The following is a 20,001-nucleotide window of genomic DNA, read 5'->3' as shown; positions in this document are numbered from 1 at the left end:
GGGGAGAAAAGTGAGTGGGCACAGAATAGAAACTGAGTAGTGGGGGCATAGCATGGAGGGACACAGCCAGGACGGGACAGTATACCAAGGAGGGAGAAGTGTGATGAGAGAGTACGGGGGGGACACAGTATGAGAGGACAGTGTGAAGAGGGTGCTGGTATGGAAAGGAGAGGTCAGTATGAAGAGCATGTACCATAAAAGGTTCAGTGTGGGAGTCATAGTTTGTGCAGACAATATAGTGAGGGGCAATTTTTGCGATGTCATTATTCAGCTCTGCAGGTTTCAGTAGTCGTCACATGGACACTTCACTCATATGTAATTTTCATACTTACGGTCCTGTAGCAACGAGCTTCTCTTCCCGCTTCTCTCAGTTTTTCACTGAACATTGAGAGCATTAGGGAGAGGAGCTCCTGGGTACATGACTAAGTGTGCAAATCGCATATGTCCTGGGGGGGGGGGGACCAAACTGAATTCTTGCCCCGGGTGCCAGAAACCCTAGATACACCTCTGCTGGTATGCCACTGCGAGCGGCGATTACCGGGTCCGGTGGAGGGAGGTCTGTGCACAGGCAGTGAGACAGGGACTGAGGGTGTGCACAGAGAGAATGGAGACCCGGAGACTGCCCGTCCCAGTCTACGCCATAGCCTGGAGCCCTCATTATCATAGGAATATGTCCGTTAATAAATTGTTTTTCTAAAGCTTTATAGTGTAGTTTTAGGTCAGGGAGGGATGTTAGGGATGAGCTAGCAAGGTGCAGGGACAGGTAGTGATGGCTACTTGCGGACATGTGCGGCACTTGCGGTTTTGCACTTGCCGTGAGACAAAGAAAACACTGCTAGTAACTTTTTTTCTATTGCTGCAAATACCGCATTTGCCGGATCGCTGCAAAACCGCAAGTGCCGCACATGTCTCCAAGTCCCATAGGGAATGAATGAGGCCGAACGCAGTGTTGCTGTAAGTGATCCATTACGTGGCAGATGCGGAAAAACTGCCGGATCTGCTGCAAAAGGCTACTCTCACATCAGCGATTTTTGCCAAAGTCACTGCTGATAGTGTCATACTCACCAAAGGGGGAGGCAGCACTAAAAGTGCCTAGGGCAGCAGAAACTCTAAATACGGCCCTGCTTATTGTTATAGCAATACATTTTTATACCCGTAGAATGTTAGTCCGCAAGGACAGGGTCCTCTCCCTCTGTACCAGTCTGTCATCGTAAATTTGTGTACTGTAAATGATATCTATAACCCTGTATGTAACCCCTTTCTCATGTACAGCACCATGGAATTAATGGTGCTATATAAATAAATAATAATATCAGTAGTTGATCAGAGCAAATGGTACAGTGACAATGGATGTTGAAGGTGCTCTTTTGGAGAAGGCAATGTTGTATGACAATGAAAGAAAAGCTGTCACTAAGTCAAAAGTGGTAAGTGTTTGCTCTTATTTTGTTCCTGATTCTTCCCTGTGTAATTCCTTTTTTGTTTTATTAAACTCCGTCATACGGTTCTAGAGATATGGGCCTTTCTATTTAGTGCAAATTTTTATCGCGCTCACCAAAGGGGCGTGGCTCACAGGATAATAATGCAGAGGAGCCTAAGGACACGCCCCCAGGGAATCGTGTCAGCAATTCTCCCTTGGTAAAGACCATGCATATTAACATTGAACAAAACGGAACTGCATAGTGTTTTTTTTTTTTTTTTAAAAAGAGCAAAATGGTATACTCAAAAGAGCAACAGAATCCAAATACCAGCAAAAACTGGCCGTATTCGACCTACTGAAATATCCCCTTGAAGTCTAATATATAGAGAGAACGTACCAGCACATTGCAAAAGAATGTCAGGGAGAAGATATAGAGTGGGTGAAAACAATACAGCACCCTGGGGAAATTTGTTGCAGAAAGCAAGTGAAGAAAAGAATTAGAACCTACAAAAAAATGTGTGGTCAAGGCATAAAAAAACAAAGAACAATTTTCTTAGCAGATGGATTAGAAGATGGACCTTTTGATTTGGTTATTAGATACCTTACCGACCCAATCAATCAAAACTAGCATTTTTCAACCCTTGATGAGGGGTGTGAGGCTTCCGATTCATTAAGAGGCACATGTCTCTTAATGAATAAGGCGAGATGCAAAGTGACATGTGCTTTTTTATAAACCTTGCTACAATCTTACTCCAGTCGGGGACTGGAGTAAGATTTGTGAAGAAGCAGACGTTGACACCTGTCGTGAATTTCCCACCTCAGTTATGTTATTCAAAACTGAAGCGAAAAGTCAATTGTCGCAACATTTCTCCATGCACAAGTATTTTCCAACTTTTCAAAGCTTTTTATGCCAGAATTGTGGTGTAAAGGCTTTGATGAATCAGAGCCCAAATGTTTGGATAAAAGGAAAGATTTTAAGGAGTCCAGTAGAGAGATACAGGTGCTACTCTCAAAATTAGAATATCATCAAAAAGTTAATGTATTTCAGTTCTTCAATACAAAAAGTGAAGCTCATATATTATATAGAGTCATTACAAACAGAGTGATCTATTTCAAGTGTTTTTTATTTCTGGTAATGTTGATGATTATGTCTTACTTGTAGTTGTTCTTTATAACAGGGGGAATTTGTCAAAATTGAGCATTTGCTATTCAGATTATGTAGGATAGAATGGTGGAGATGCTGAGATTGGTATCATTCCATCATATGTCTCGATGTGGGACTGTGCCAATAGTGATCTAGTAACCGGCAGTCAATTTGCTCGGCAGACACAATAATGCTGAGATAGCACAGATAATATCACCTCGGCTTCCTCTCACTTCTTGGAAACAAGTAACTAAAGGAAACAATTAAAATTCAATGGTAAAAATATCTGAAACTTAACTTTTAATTCTAAAAATAAAGTAAATATATCAATTCACCTCCTCCAGCTCCCATTGTTATGCTTATATTTAACACAAGGCCCATGGACCACATAAGTTTGATCTCTAGAGAAGTGTCTGTAGCTGCCGCTGTGCCTATAATACTCATTTTTGTCAAAATGAAAAATACACATATAAATAAACGTTTTATTGCTGAAAACGTCATCTTGTCCCGCAAAAAACAAGCCGCCATACTGCTCCATCAGCAGAAAAATAAAAAAGTTATAGCTCTCAGAGTAAAGTGATGCAAAAATAATTATTTTTTTCTAGAAAGTAGTTTTTATTGTGTAAAAGCGCCAAAACATAACAAAAAGCAATATAAATGAATAAATAAAAACATCTACTCGTACTGCAAAAAACAGGCCCTCACATAACTCTGTGGGCCAAAATGTGGAAAAAGTATAGCACTCAATATATGGTGATGCAACAACTATTTTTTGCAATAAAAAGCATCTTTTAGTGTGTGACAGCAGCCAAACATAAAAACACAATATAAATCTGGTATCGCTGTAATCACACCGACCCAAAGAATAAAGCCACCTAATCACTTATACCGCATGAGGAACAGCGTAAAAATTAAATAAAACCAATTCTTTGCCTGCTGTTGATTTTTTTCATTCTGCCTCCCAAAAATCGCAGTAAGGATCAACGCACATTTATCCTGCGCTCTGCACTGAGCGCTTACATCAGGGTTTCCGTGTAAATCTCCAAAATAAGTGATTCAGAAGGAACCTCTGGATGAAGATTCCTTATAATGAGGCAGATAGAGGCACTGTGGATGCCGTCTGACCTGTGATCCGGCGGGGTCCATCTTTTTAGGATTGTATAAAAGTGCCTTCGGCCACAGTTTTGTGTATTTCTGAAAAGAAGGACACCACTGAACAGAGGCCATATGGAGTCCACAGTAACTCTGCTGCCTCAATATAGTGAATGGATCTCTCGGGGGTTTCATCTGAATCACGTCACTCAGAGATTTAGTTGCAAATTGTCTCTTCAGCATTGTTGTTTCTAAATGATTATGAACTTGTTTTCTTTGCATTATTTGAGGCCTGAAAGCACTGTTTGTTTTTTTTAATTTTGACAATTTCTACTTTTCAGAAAAAAATACGCAAATTGTCTCTTCAGAGCGGAAGAGGACTAGAACTCTAGTGCGACCTATTGGAAGTAGCAATCCTAACAGTCAATGTCGACCCTTTAACGAGTCTTGTCACATGACTTAGGATAAAAGCCAAACCAGAATCTCAATTTGCAGACACGGTGTTTCGGGGTACTGCCCCTCGTCAGTGCAAAGTGGAGATCTGGTTTGGCTGTGTGAGAGGTGTCTGACAGGGATCCAAGAAGTATCGTTTCTCCTTGCTGAGAGTCACATGTTAAGCATGCTGAGGTGAGGAAACTTAAAGCCGCAATGCTCCTCTTGGAAATATGCAAATTGTCTCTTCAGAGAGGAAGAGGACTAGAACTCTAGTGCCACCTATTGGAAGTAGCAATCCTAACAGTCAGTGTCGACCCTTTAACGAGCCTTGTCACATGACTTAGAATAAAAGCCAAACCAGAATCAGAAATTTAGATGGAAACCCCAAAGTAAGTGCTCAGCGTAGAGCGCCGGATAACTGAGATCCTTAACGTTATGTAAAATGTTCCCAATAAGAGCTTCAACTCAATCCACAAAAAAAGCAAGTACCCACTCAGGTCTGTCATCTGTTAACGGAAATATATGGGACTTCCACGTTACTGGTAGTACAAAGGCTCTGGAGAAGCGAAATGGCACTCCCAAATCCAAATGCCCCTTCCCTTCTGAGCCCCACAGTGTACCTAAACCACATATAGCGTCCACATGTTTGGCAATATACAGGTGCGTGTCACCAGAAGTACGGGTTGAGCATAATGTACTGGTGACTGCAACATACTGGTCACTACAGCATACTGGTCAGTACAACGGCAGTGCACAATTTTCACTCAGCAACAGCAACATTAATTGCTGCCTGTTTCTGCAAAATGCTCATGGAGTCAAAATTGTCACTACACCTGTAGATAAATTCGCAAAGGTGTATAATTTCCAAAATGGAGTCAATTGAGGGGGATTCTGCTCTTCTAGCACTTAGGGGCTCTGTATATAGAGTCCTGAAACTGTTCCAGGAAAATCTACTCTCCAGGAATCAGATAGAGCTCTGTTCTTCCCGAGTCTCTCCGCATGGCTAAGAAGTACTGTACATCCACATATGGGCTATTGCCACTTTCAGAAGAAATTGTGGGACAAATTATGGTGCCATTTTTGCCCACTTATTGTGTGAAAATGTAAAATCTGGGGCTAAAACAAAATTTTGGTGATAAAAATATAGTTATTTTTTCTTGACTGCCCAATGGTATAAAATTCTGTGACACACCCCTGGTGTCAATATGATCACTGCACCCCTAGATAAATTCATTGAGAGGTGTAGTTTGTAAATTGGTGTCACTTATGGGGGTTTCTGCTGTTCTGGCACCTCATGGGCTCTCCCAGTTGGTCATGGCATCTGCAAAACAGTAAAATCTGGCGCTCCTTGCCTTCTGAGCATTGCACTGTGCCTGAAAAATTCCGTATTTGCCGATTACATGTAGGGTATTGGCGCACTCAGGAAAAAATTAACCTCAGTTTCTTGTAAAAAAAAAAAAAAGTTCCTATTAGTCCTTAGAAAAATTAAAAACTTGGGGCTAAAACAACATTTTAGTGGTAAAAATGTACTTTATTCTTTCTTCACCGCTCAGTGGTACAAAATCCTGTGAGGCACATGTGGTATTAGTATGATCACTGCAACCCTAGATGAATTCATTGCGGAGTGTAGTTTGTAAAATGAGTTCACATATAGGGGATTCTGCTGTTCTGGCACCTCAGGGGCTCTGCCAATGTGACATGGCACCCTCAAACCATTCCAGAAAAATCTGAATTCCAATTTGCCACCTCTTCCCTTCTGAGCTTTGCATTGTGCGTCAAAAGTAGTATTCCCCCACATATGTAGTATTGGCATACTCCGCAGAAATTGCACAACAAATTGTATGGTGCAATTTCTCATATTACCCTTATGAAAATGCCAAATTTGGGGCAAAAATAACATTTGTGAGGAAAATATTATTTTATTATTTTCACAGTTAAACGTTATAAACTTCTATGAAGCACCTGGGGATTCAAGGTGGTCACCACACATCTAAATACATTCTATAAGGGGTCTATCTTCCAAAATGGGGTCACTTGTGCGGGGGGTTCCACTGTTTAGGCACATCAGGAGCTCTCTAAATGGGACATGACGTCCACTAATGATTCCAGGAAATGTTTTATTCAAAAAGTCAAATGATGCTCCTTCCCTTCCGAGATCTGCCAGGCACCCAAACAGTGGTTTTCTCCCTCATATGGGGTATTGGCATGCTCAGGAGAAAATACACAACACATTTTGGTGCCTATTTTTTCCTGTTACCCTTTCAAAAAAAAAATTGTTTTTTTTCCATATTCCAAAAATTCCTGTTAAGCAACTGAATGGTTAATAAACTTCTTGAATGTGGTTTTGAGCACCTTCAGTGGTGCAGTTTTTAGAATGGTGTCACTTTTGAGCATCTTCTATCATATAGGCCCCTCAAAGTCACTTCAAATGGGAGGTGGTCCCTAAAAAAATGGTTTTGTAAATTTTGTTGGAAAAATGAAAAATCGCTGGTCGAATTTTAACCCCTATGACTTCCTAACCCCCCAAAAATTGGGCTTCAAAATTGTGCTGATATAAAGTAGATATGTGGGAAATGTTATTTATCAACTATTTTGTGTGACATATTTCTGTGATTTAAGATTATGAAAATTCAAAGTTGGATAATTGCGAAATTTTCAACATTTTGGCAAAATTTCCATTTATTTCACAAATAAACGCAAGTCATACCAAAGAAATTTTACCATTATCATGAAGTACAATATGTCTCCACATCATCTAGTGTGTCTGGGATAACATGGCGAGAAGTATTTACACAAGTCTTCAGAAGATCTGTGGTTAGTTCTTCAAAATGTTTGGAACAATCTCCCTGCTGAGTCCCTTCAAAACTTGTGTGCAAAGGATTGACAAAGGGTGGTAAGTAACACCAAAAGTTGATTTGATTTAGATTTCTATTTTGTTCATTCATTTTGCAATTTAATTGATAAAAGTAGTGTTAACATTAGATTTTTAAAAGCATTCTTACTTTTCAGGATTTTTTCCACACCTGCCTAAAGCTTGTACACAGTAATGTACATAGGTATGAAACCCACTGTAGAGAGTTTGGCGGTATGTAATGAATGGTAGATATCTATTTCAGTACATAACCCACCTCTGAGACTTTGTGTTGTGATAAGAAGTCCACTGTGTAGGTACATATGTCACTGTGGAGATTCTCTAATGATACTTATGTATCCAGACACAAAAAGAAAAAATCTGACAGCACTCACCGAGTAAGGACACTCGTTCAGGAAACCACTTGGAAAGAAGCGACATCAAAATCCATAGAAAACAGCGCCCAATTCCAGGTGATGAGTTTCAAAAATCAGAAAAAAAAGTTTTTTTCTGATTTTTGACACTCATCACCTGGAATTGGACGCTATTTTCTATGGATTTTGATGTCTCTGATGATATGTAGTCCACTGTGTAGATGTGTTCTTGTGCACAACCTACTGTAGAAACAGTATGGTGGTACATGGTTCATTGTGACGTAATATATAAGTACACAAACAACTGTAGAAACTGTACCACCACACGACTGCAATGTCTACTGTGGACAATTTACACCACACATTCAATACAGTAGACTATGTAACACCAGTCAGCCCATGTTATAGACTATGTTGTGGTACACTTCCCACTGTAGATGACATGGGCCACAGTGGGCTACATATGCAGCGCCCCAGAGTCCTGGTCGTTGCAGTAACATCCCTCTGCCACTAAAGGGAGTGATGGTACGTCTGATGGCACTAAAGGAGTTCACCTGACCAGGTATCACAGTCACACATTACACTTCACACTCCGGCCACCAGGGGGAGCAAAAGGTTCTATGTATTAGGCCACTCCTCACACACGGGTAAAACTGGGGGTTGGATAGGAAGTTAGAGAGAAGCTGACTGGGTTTTGCCCAGGTAACATCTAGTGAGAGGAGAGCGTTACTTGAGAAGATACAGGGGGGTCCCTGTCAGGGGTGGGATCCTGACAGAGGCCTAGCAAAGGACAGATCGTTACGGAGCCGTACCTGCACCTCATTGCGGCGGCATCTTAAGAAAGGACACGAAGCGAAGTATGTTGTGGAGAAGTGAGAAACGAGATCACAGCACAAAGGCGATAGAACCAGAAGGAGTCATGCCCCGAGATCGGCAACATCCTACTGAGGCGCATAGCCGGTGGCCAGAACGCAGAGGAAGTAATAGACTCTACGCATTACTTTGAACTACGGCAGGGCAGTTAACTTTAGGTTGGCTGTCTCACCTTTTACACCTAATGAAGACAAAGGAGGCAATTGTGGGAGAGGGGCGTCTCTAGGGTCCCTATAAAATAACTCCAGGCCTACCCCGTCATACGGGTGCATCCTATCCATATCATCTGGGGGACGGAGAGAAAGAACAGAAACATACACGACAGTTGTGAGGTCTATCCCTTGGTGCTCAGCAGGGAGGTACTACAACACCCAGGCGCTAGTAGGTAGGCTACTGATTTCCACCTGCAAAGAGAACTCTGGATGTGCCTTCGGACCGGCCGGTCTCAGCCAGCCCTGTTAGCAGTGCTCTGGACTGTGGACGCTGAAGTCTTCAGTAAAGAGGTAAAGAGACTGCAACCCTGTGTCCTCGTTATTTACTGCGACCTACACCGTCACCTACATCTTTAATTGGACGCCCCTTAGCAGGGCCACGGACCGGGTCAGGCCACCGTGACATCCCCAGAACCGAGAGAGAGAGAGACCCGGTACCGAGTACCCCGTTGCCCTGCGTTTGGGGGCCGCTCCACATACCTCACACAATCTGCTCAGTGGGCTATGAAGAAAGGCTACACCATGCAATCTTTACCGAAGGCTGCATAGTGGTCCACACTAAAGGGAAGGCGCCCCCTTTTTGATTCATTATTTACGCCAAGTGCACTATACAAATGGCAAATATGATGTAAAACGTTACCTTAGGTTCTTGAGATTTTCAGCAGATGCTTCTACAGGCCCATTAAGTTCCTACACAGCTATAATTTTACGTGAAATGTGGAATAATTTATCTCAATTCCTTTCCAAGTTCAGGCAGATTGTTCATTGGCAGGGCACCCCTGTTTGTGCCGAAGAAATTATTTCTACCTATTAGGGGAATGTAGCTTTTTAAGGTCGGCACCCACAGATGTGCGCCGCTCCGTATTTTACCTTCAAAGCCTAAACTCTTAGATTTCTATTTCCTACCAAGTGGGGGGACTTTTTTTTTTGTTTGTTTTTTATGCTGTGCCTGGCACATATTGTGTTTCACATTGGAATCATTAACGTTCCTGTGTTTTCTTGTTTCTTAATAATGCAATTTGAGGCACAAGATTCACACACATAATGAACAGTAACTATACAGGCGGTTAAAGGGGAAAGCACATTTTTCTTGAGTTTAGAAAAAGCAAAGTATAAATAGCAGTAATGTATTACAATCACCACTAACTTCACGTCCCTGACTCATCCTCTTCTGGGAGGTTGTATTTTACCATTCAACTTGGAAAATTGTGTGACTGTCATCGCTGTCACGGCTAGGGATTAACCTGCCATGGCCAGACTCCTGAACGCGAAATCTTCTTAGGAATGCAGTGGAGTATTGTCCCCATGCTGAAAAAATGACTTATATCCCCCGGTAAGGGCTGCAATGTTTGGGATATTGATCCTTACTAAGCTTTCCCTGTGTTAGGTTTGATAGATGTGAGAAAAATAGATCTATACTATGCACAGTTCACATCATAAAAATCATCACACCCAATGAACAAGTGCTCATCTTTCAGGTATTTGCCCGCTTGCTTGTATGGGCCGATAGTCAAGAACAAGCGTTGCTACAAACACTCATTCCTCACTTATTGCCACATCTGACTGGACCATTAAAGTATCTACCTTTTTTTTTTTCTCATTTTTGTTTATTTTTTATTGTACTGTATTTATTTATTAATCTTTTTTTACTTATTTGACTATTATATTATCCCCTCATATTAGCAGATAATATATTGCAGTAAACGTATTGAGGTGTTTGAGCCTTTTTTGGGGGAATCAAAAGTACACAAATTTTGTTGCATGCCATTTTTATGGAAACATGTGCAGATTTTTTCGAGCTTTACTTCTTTCTTGTCTTGTTGGGTATCAACATTGAGCATAAATAGCTATGTAAAAGATCTGTAAGTCAGAATTAATATGTTCGATTTCGACTTTTAAACAGGTGCAAAGTTATAATTCTCACTCCAGTGGACAGTGGAATTAAACAAAATCAAACCGTTTTAAGAGACAGAAGTTTTATATTTAAAGACGTTATCCTCTACTCTTACATTGATGGCCAATCATGTGAGGGGACAGTATGGGGAAAAAGTGTGAGTGGACAGTAGGGAAGAGGGAAGTGTGAGGGCACAATAGGGGAGAGTGTAAGGAGTCAATATGTGGGAATACTGTGGGGGACAGTATGGTGGTAGTGTGAGGGAGCAATAAGGAGAAAAGTCTGGGGGGATAATATGGAAGGAGAAAAGTGTGAGAGTTCGGCATTGGGGTATAGTGTGATAGTGTGAGGGGACAGTATTAGGGTAGTGTCAGAGGACAGTATGGGGAAAAAAGTGTAAAGATAATATGGAGGGAATAGTAAGAGGGGACAGTATGGTGGGAGAAAAGTGTGAGGAGACAGTATGGGGTGCAGTGTGAGGGGACAGTATAGGGAGGAAAGTGTGAAGGGTCAGCATGGGGAGAAAAGTGTGATGGGACAGTATATACAGGTGAGGTGGCAGAATTGGGAAGTATAAGGAAATAGTATGGGGGAATAGTCTGAGGGGATAGTATTGGGGAATAGTCTGAGGAGACAGTATTGGGGAGAAATGTGTGAGGGGACAGTATTTAGGGGAATAGTTTGATGAAACAGTATTGGAGGGATTTGTGAGTAAATAATGTGGGGTAGAAAATGTGAGGGGGCACAGTACAGAAAATGGGCAATATAGGGGGACATAGTGTGAAGAGGGGCTCAATATGCAAAGGAGAGCATAATTGAGGGGGAATTATTCAGGAGTACATAGTTGGACAGATATTTTAATTCAGTAGAATTATAATTACATTGTTATCTTTAAGGACACCCTGTCAGGATGCGCTCCAGAAGACTGGAGAAGAGGGAAGTTTACAGAGACAAGTTAGGGATGTCCAAAGTCATTATGACTTCTGGACAAGATGGAGAAGAAAAGAAAGAGAACAACTTCAGTCAGGGAAGATGTCACCTACAAGGTACCTGGATGTAAATGTTTGAAACACTGACTACATCTCATCAGTACTGTGCTTCCTGTGTGATCTGCAGTCTTTTGATGGCTGTTAACGACATCTTCTCACCATTGTTAAGGAAATACTGGGAGTAGTAAGTTCATGTATTACAAAGCTGAGTTATACAGTTGAGCTCAAAAGTTTACATACTGCCGCAGAATTTTTGCTTTCTTGGCCTTTTTTCAAAGAATAAGAATGATAACACCAAAACTTATTCTCCATGCATGGTTAGTGCCGGGTGAAGCCATTTATTGTCACACTACTGTGGTTTCTCTTTTTAAATCATAATGATAACCCAAAACACTCCACTTGCCACTACACCAGGTCAACTGGGAAGAGTGAGGCTAAGTGCTAGATTTGGGACATCTTATGGATGCTCCTTTTCTGGGACAGCTGAGAGATGATGTTTTTAGTCTGGGAGGAGACCAATATCCTTGACCCCTTCCTAGGCTATTAATACAGCCCACAGCTGTCTGCCTAGCTTTTGGGGGTCCCCCCTTTTTAATAACAATGACATCCCTGTTGAGAAAACTAATGTGAAACGCATGTCTGGGGCGGCCCCTGGAAATTCCTGGATTGTGTATCCAGCTATGCACTTTATTTGTTTATTCCATTTAAACTCTGACACCCATGCTTATTAATAGCATTTTGAGAAATAATGAGCAAGATATTATCTCAGCACAGGCACTTTACTATTCTTCCGTATTGTTTTTATTTATTTTTTTGAGTGATGCACATAGCTCTCTGTATGCAAAGGTTTTCTCTCCTTAAATTACAAACATTTTTTTATATCATGTATTTTTATGGCTCAATTCCATACCCAGCTCTTTATTCCTAGTGTAAGGAGAAGAACCGTATCAGGCACACCTGCTCTGTGATGGATCCCGAACTGTCGGGGCTGTCACCTAGGTTGCACGAGGGAAAGCTTAAGGCCCTGGACTGACCTTTGCACTCAGGAGTAGGGGGCACGGCTAAGTTAAAAGAGCTGCAGTGCGTGGGAAATCAGTCAGTCTTAGCGGGAACGTGCAGTGTGCAAGAGGGCAGTGTTAGGGCTCCTACTGTAGATCATCCAGACAGTGCAGGCCCAAGCCAGAAGGCTCTGAGAGCCACGACCAGAGACTGCCGACAGACGTATCTGGTCCCCGCTGACACTGCTGACCGTGAGTGACAAGTCCCGCAGTCAGGACATAGCCACCCGCACGCACCGACGGGAAAGACGGGTCACCCGTCGTGAGTGGTTTCTCGTTATACCTGCTTTCAATCGTTCATTGCCTCTGGACTCTGACAAGGAAAGAGACTGTGTTCTTCCCCGCTTGTCATTTCTCAACCCGCCGACCATCGACCGGACCACGATAAATCACCGCCGCCGCCAGAATCCAGGATCCGGGACGCCATCTTCTCCAGGACTACACCGGACCTCTTACGTGCCACGGCATTGGCGCCAATGCTCACATCCCAAAAACCACATTCTGACATCATCAGACTGATAAGCTTGCTATTCTTGAACTTTCTACTTGATTCACTACACCCATTTACCTGAGTTCCAAACCTCTTGTTCAATTACACTGTTTTCCTCATTTTCTCCTTGAGAGGAGTATACCCGTTAAAGTAAACCCCACGTTAACCCTTGCTCTGCCTCCGACCCGTTACTGCATCTTGCAACCTCTTTCTTTCATTATAACTGTATATATACAGTATATATGTATATATATATAGTGATGCAGTGACCCATGTTACAGCCAGGGGGCGCTGTATGTTCCCCTCAGGATATGCATGGAGGCGTATCTGTAATGGTGATGGTGAAACAGTGACCGGCAGGATTGTAAATGGCCGGTATGTGTCACAAAGGGAGTGTGCGCTGTAAGCCTGAAGTAAGGTTGTTCCAGGACCTGTAGTCCCACAAGTATTTGTGCTTGTTTACTTAAAAGGGAGGCTTGCAGGGATAGTTGGAGATCTGGGCAGGTCTGGCTAACCACACACACCTCCCACCTATGGGGGTGGTAACAGCTACATAGTGTGACCAGGGTTTGGTCACATGGTTCTGAGTGTATGGACCTGAATGGTTCTTAGCTGTGAGGTCCTGTGAGAGGAAAGGCCTGGGTGTTGGGAGGTCCAGAATGGGGACCAGATCCCTGAAGAACACCTGGTGAGGCTGTGATCCTGAATGGCCTTTTGTTGGGGGGTCCTGGGAATAGGACCGATCCCTGAAGAGCACGAGGTGAGACCGTGTACCTGCAGAGCCTGGGACGGCTTCTGTGTTGGCGAAGCCAGGACTGACAAGGAGTCAGCTTGAAGAGCGGAGCTCCTGGAAGGTAACTCCAGACAAGGAGGGTTGTAACATATGGCAGAGAGGTTTATCTGCTATATGAACAGACTGGTGGTCATGATATGTTCGTGGATGTAACGAAATGGACTTTGTGTTACGTGGTTTATGATACCTAAATAAACCAAATAGACTGTTTTGTGAGAAACCGTGCCTGAGTGCTTTAAATCCCATTGCCAAGCGAGTGTTCCCAACCCACTCAGGTAGCGCTATCTCACAATATATACCGTATATATACTATATATATATATATATATATATATATATATATATATATATATATATATATATATATATATATATATATATATATAAATATATATATATATATATATATATATATATATAAATTGTGTAATTTATTATCAATAAAATAAAGTTATTTCTTTCATATTGATGAAGTCAGCACACCATTTTTAAATTTTTATATCTATTTCAGAGTTTCTTCTATATTATTATCCACGATAATTGGATCTGATAGAGGATTTTGTTTTTTGATATTACTATTTACCTGTCTAATTATCAATGTTCCTGTAAATCCTTTAATAGAGAAAGGAGAGGTGCTTTATGCTGCAGCATGCAACTCATACCAAAATCCCTTCTCAGAGCTAATACAATTCTTTTTTGCCCTTGACCCTGCAAATTGTTATGCGAAGTAAAATATTATGCACCATTTTTACTGTGGCAGTTGTGCGTCAAAAGCATACAAACTTGGTTGGAGCTCAATAGCATCGCTATATTGCTCCTGCAGTATAACCAGTCCAACTGAGGTGGGCAAATTTTCCTCTAATAGTAACACTTCAATTTTTTTCAGCAGTGAAATATCATACAGCATTTATCGTGCTAGAGTTGGGCCTCAAAACACAAATAAAAAATTGTTTAGTTACAAATAGCATTGCTATATTGATACTGCAGTCTTATACGTACATCTGAAATGGGACAATTTTACTGGAATTGTAATACTGACATTTTTTTCAGCAGTAAAATTTTATACGGCATTTATCGTGCTACAGCTGTGCCTCCTAAACAAAAACAATTTATTATTTTTTTGTTACAAAAAAGCATCACTATATTGATACTGCAGTCTAAGATGTACATCTGAAGTGGGCAAATTTTCCTGCCATTATAATACTGCAATATTTTCTCAACAGGGATATATCATAATTTAATTAATTTAAAATGGCCAAGGCAGTAAGGGCCCAGAAATAGACATGATTCTGATGTTTTGCGCCGAGGCCGTGGGTAAGGTAAAACTGTGCCTGCCATGGGAGCACAACAAACACACACATCATGTCAATCTAGATTCCTGTTCCACTTTGTAGGGGGAGAAGAACACCACACTTGAAGCCAGACCAGTGTGAAAAGCTTGTTGGATGGATAGCAGATAATGCTTCCAGTCACTTTGCCAGCACCACCCTGTCTTCCACATGGTCCAGTCTTAGTAGCTGTGATTCTGGAACACATAATCCTCATCCTGATCCTCCTTCCTCCCACCATGCCAAGTGCCTGGAGACAAGTGATCCTGCACTTGTACACTCCAAAGAGCTGTTCACATTTCCATTTATTAGCTAGGGATTCAACCACATTTATATTTCTGTAAAGTACAACAACAATCCTTCTTAAGGATAATGATAATCAAGTAATACTGCTGTTAGCAGCACTTAGGGACAGATTGTGCTAAAGACATTGTGTAGGGGAGAATAGGGTGAATTTATGCTGAAGCCTGCAACTCATACCAAAACCTCTTCTCAGGGCTAAAAATATTATTTTTGCTCATTGTGATGGTGTGATATGTTATGTGGGTATCATTTTGTGTATATTTATATTTCACTGATTTTCATAGTGTTCTCTTGTTGCCCTGTATTATTCCGTGTATTCCCCATATTATCTAGAGTCTCAATTACCTTCCAAAAGGCTGATAATTGAATTAGCTCACTTAGGGTACCGTTACACTAAATGATTTACCAACGATCACGACCAGCGATACGACCTGGCCATGATCGTTGGTAAGTCGTTGTGTGGTCGCTGGGGAGCTGTCACACAGACAGCTCTCCAGCGACCAACGATGCCGAAGTCCCCGGGTAACCAGGGTAAACATGGGGTTACCCGGAGACTCACAGTCAGTGCGGGAAGCTGACGGCGAGGGACGTGGCAGACACCGGAATGTAAGTATGTAGTGTTTTTTTTTTTACATTTACAATGGTAACCAGGGTAAACATCGGGTTACTAAGCGTGGCCCTGCACTTAGTAACCCGATATTTACCCTGGTTACAAGCGAACACATCGCTGGATCGGTGTCACACACACCGATCCAGCGATGACAGCGGGTGATCCAGCGACGAAAGAAAGTTTCAAACGATCTGCTACGACGTACGATTCTCAGCGGGGTCCCTGATCGCAGTAGCGTGTCAGACACAGCGAGATCGTATGTATATCGCTGGAACGTCACGGATCGTACCGTCGTAGAGACCAAAGTGCCACTGTGAGACGGTATCCTAAGGGTACCGTCACACAGTGCCATTTTGATCGCTACGACGGCACGATCCGTGACGTCGCAGCGATCGTATGATTATCGCTCCAGCGTCGTAGACTGCGGTCACACGTTGCAATCACGGCGCTGGAGCAATGCCGAAGTCCCCGGGTAACCAGGGTAAACATCGGGTTACTAAGCGCAGGGCCGCGCTTAGTAACCCGATGTTTACCCTGGTTACCAGCGTAAACGTAAAAAAAACAAACAGTACATACTCACATTCCGGTGTCTGTCCCCCGGCGTCTCAGCTTCTCTGCACTGTGTAAGCACAGCGGCCGGAAAGCAGAGCGGTGACGTCAGACGTCACCGCTGTGCTCGCTTTCTGGCTGGCCGGCGCTCACAGTGCAGAGAAGCTGAGACGCCGGAGGACAGACACCGGAATGTGAGTATGTACTGTTTGTTTTTTTTATGTTTACGCTGGTAACCAGGGTAAACATCGGGTTACTAAGCGCGGCCCTGCGCTTAGTTACCCGATGTTTACCCTGGTTACAAGCGAACACATCGCTGGATCGCTGTCACACACAACGATCCAGCGATGTCAGCGGGTGATCAAGCGACGAAAGAAAGTTCCAAACGATCTGCTACGACGTACGATTCTCAGCAGGATCCCTGATCGCTGCTGCATGTCAGACACTGCGATATCGTAACGATATCGCTAGAACGTCACGAATCGTACCGTCGTAGCGATCAAAATTGCACTGTGTGACAGTACCCTTAGGGTACCGTCACACAATACCATTTTAATCGCTACGACGGCACGATCCGTGACGTCGCAGCGATCGTATGAATATCGCTCCAGCGTCGTAGACTGCGGTCACACGTTGCAATCACGGCGCTGGAGCGATGCCGAAGTCCCCGGGTAACCAGGGTAAACATCGGGTAACTAAGCGCAGGGCCGCGCTTAGTAACCCGATGTTTACCCTGGTTACCAGCGTAAACGTAAAAAAAACAAACAGTACATACTTACATTCCGGTGTCTGTCCCCCGGCGTTCTGCTTCTCTCCACTGTGTAAGCGCCATAGCCGGAAAGCACAGCGGTGACGTCAGACGTCACCGCTGTGCTCGCTTTCCGGCCGGCGCTCACACTGCAGAGAAGCTGAGACGCCGGAGGACAGACACCGGAATGTGAGTATGTACTGTTTGTTTTTTTTACGTTTACGCTGGTAACCATGGTAAACATCGGGTTACTAAGCGCGGCCCTGCGCTTAGTTACCCGATGTTTACCCTGGTTACAAGTGAACACATCGCTGGATCGCTGTCACACACAACGATCCAGCGATGTCAGCGGGTGATCAAGCGACGAAAGAAAGTTCCATACGATCTGCTACGACGTACGATTCTCAGCAGGATCCCTGATCGCTGCTGCGTGTCAGACACTGCGATATCGTAACGATATCGCTAGAACGTCACGAATCGTACCGTCGTAGCGATCAAAATGGTACTGTGTGACGGTACCCTTACTGTCTGCAGCCTGACTGTATTTATGCCTCTTGATGACCCCCTGTAGGGCCTTAATCCCCGAGGCACCTTTGTCAGGTCTGGGAGGCCTGAAAACCACCCCAACCTGTCTGACTACCCCTGGACATAAGGAGGGGGCTGGGGAGGACAGGAGCTGGGAAGTCAGTGCCTGTGTGGTGAGGATTGTGTGAACACAGCACATCAGAGAGAAAGAGAAGCATATTGATTTTTTATCCTCTGTCTGCTGGATTATTGGAATTTCATCTCCTTGGACATTTTATCCTGTTACTGAACTGCATTCATGTTCTGGACTATTGTATCCTCAGTGTGGTGAATTGTTTATGGACCTTTTAGTTTTGCCTATAATAAAGTTATTGGGATTGTTCACACTTCCCTCGCTCTGTTGATTGTGTGGTATCGGAGAAGGACCCTGTGACACTCTTAGTCCTGCAAATTGTTCTGAGCAGGAAAATATTATATACCATATTTACTGCAGCAGTTGTATGTCAAAAGCATTACTTCATACACCATAAATCCAAAATAGTAACAAAACAGCCTTTGTGGCACAAATGAAAATAAAAAAGTCCATCCAAAGTCCTTCACAGTATGGCTCTCGCCTTCCAGGACAAATACGCATGGAAGCTTTCACTGGAGCTTCAGCCTGGAGGATTTTTTTCCAACCAAACAGCACAGACAGAAAAAAACAGTGGTTGGACATTTAACTCTCTCCAACCACACCCTTGAGGTGGAGATATGGTGAGTAGGCGTCCCGCCCATCTCTTACCTACTCACCAAAACCCAAACCCTTGAAAAGACTGATTATTCTCAGCACATATCATGCTGGAGGGAAACTTATGGGTTTCACATCACGCAGGATAACCTTTGCAACACATATCTCGCCTCACATACGGTGCCAGTGACCCTGTCACAATATATATATATATATATATTCCACAGGGGTAAATGTTTTTCACCCCATGCACTTAGTACATGGGCATGACCAGTCTAGACACTCTTATGTCTCTTCAAAGGGGTATTGGTCTCCTCCACATCAGGCTGATTAGATGCAAAATGCTCCACAATGTTCCCCAGCAATGTTGATGAAATAACAGTCCTTGATGCTGCTATATTAAACTAATAACTTTTTTCAGGAATAATTGAAATAGATTCTATTCTGTTATAATAATACCGCTATTATCTGCACTTTGTCTACAGTGAGGCGTGGCAGTAGGGATAATGTATGACTGGCATCTGGTCAGGGATTATTTCATTATAAAGTCTAAGCCTGGCTGTTGTTTACTCCCAAGGATTCATTGACCTATTAATGTTTTACAGTGATCTGTACTCAAAAATTCATCAAAGGTGCCAATGTTACTTGTGTTCCTCCAGAGTTTGTTGCTGCAAAGTACAAGAAAATACCTTTTCAGTACTGGATAAAATCGCTTCTATATTTTATGATAATACTGGTCTTATATGCAATTTGTGTAGGGTGAGGTTTGGCAGTAGGTATAGCAAATGATAGTCATCTATTCAGGGATTATTGCCTTATAAATTCTAAGATATGCTGCTGCTTTTTTCCATGGACTCATTGACTGATTCATTTTTTTATGTTGTTCTGTACTCAGAAATTCATGAAAGCTGGCAGTGTTACTTGCGTACTTCCACAGTTTGTTGCTGCCACGTACAATAAAATATTGTAATAAAATATCTTTTCAAAGCCAGTTCAAATCCCTTCTATATTCTATAAAAATACCGCTCTTATCTGATATTCGTCTACAGTGAGGTGTGGCATTAACTATAGCGTACGACAGTCATCTAGTCAGGGATTATCAGGGAAAGAATGTTTGTTAAAATGGATTTGACTGGAAAAAATGTTATCTTCAGTTTTGTGTGTTTTATTGTCCATAAAAGTGGTGTAATACTCTTACAACATTGTTACAAGCAGGGACCTGGGATTCAGAAATGCTTCCAGGGGTCTTACCCATACTGTTCCCATTCCATTTCAGCACTGTTTCCATTGTTTTTTACACTGATACAGAAACAAATATATTCTTGTATTTTATGTAAGTGCAAACTTGGTTCCTTGGAAAATTGTTATGTTGTTATACTTTTTTTCCTCAAAATACAGAGTAGAATGTTAATACATTGTAAGTTAAACTCCATCACATTTTTTTCATGGGATCTTAATTAGCATTAGGCTTCCATTAAAATGTAGCCCAGGAAGTAATAGAATTCGAAGAAAAGAGAAATAAACCAGCTCACCCATGATGCATTAATTGAACTTCGGAAGCATGGACCCGCTATGTAAAAACGTGTAAA

This window comes from Ranitomeya variabilis, chromosome 1, assembly GCF_051348905.1.
Source record: "Ranitomeya variabilis isolate aRanVar5 chromosome 1, aRanVar5.hap1, whole genome shotgun sequence".
Lineage (NCBI taxonomy): Eukaryota > Metazoa > Chordata > Amphibia > Anura > Dendrobatidae > Ranitomeya > Ranitomeya variabilis.
The sequence above is the reverse complement of the archived record's forward strand: the minus strand, read 5'-3'. Positions refer to the sequence as shown.